The sequence below is a fragment of the Nestor notabilis genome, unplaced genomic scaffold (assembly GCF_000696875.1).
Source record: "Nestor notabilis isolate BGI_N333 unplaced genomic scaffold, ASM69687v1 scaffold19799, whole genome shotgun sequence".
In the NCBI taxonomy this organism is placed as follows: domain Eukaryota; kingdom Metazoa; phylum Chordata; class Aves; order Psittaciformes; family Psittacidae; genus Nestor; species Nestor notabilis.
Genome location: NW_009943484.1, coordinates 4,687 through 4,978, shown reverse-complemented (window position 1 = coordinate 4,978; position 292 = coordinate 4,687).

Below are 292 nucleotides of genomic sequence, written 5' to 3'. Positions count from 1 at the left end.
GGGGTCGCCCCATTCCTCCACAGGCATCCAAGACCAGACCCCATTGTCCTCTCTGCCAGGACAGCACCACCCCCTCTGCACGGCACCGCTCAGCACCTCGTGCATCCACGGCCCTGCCAGCACGGGGTCACAGAATCATGGAATCCTGGAATGGTTTGTGTTGGAAGGGACCTTAAAGTCCCTCCAGCTCCAACCCCTGCCCGGGGCAGGGACACCTTCCACTAGAGCAGGTTGCTCCAAGCCCCTGTGTCCAACCTGGCCTTGAACACTGCCAGGGATGGGGCAGCCACAG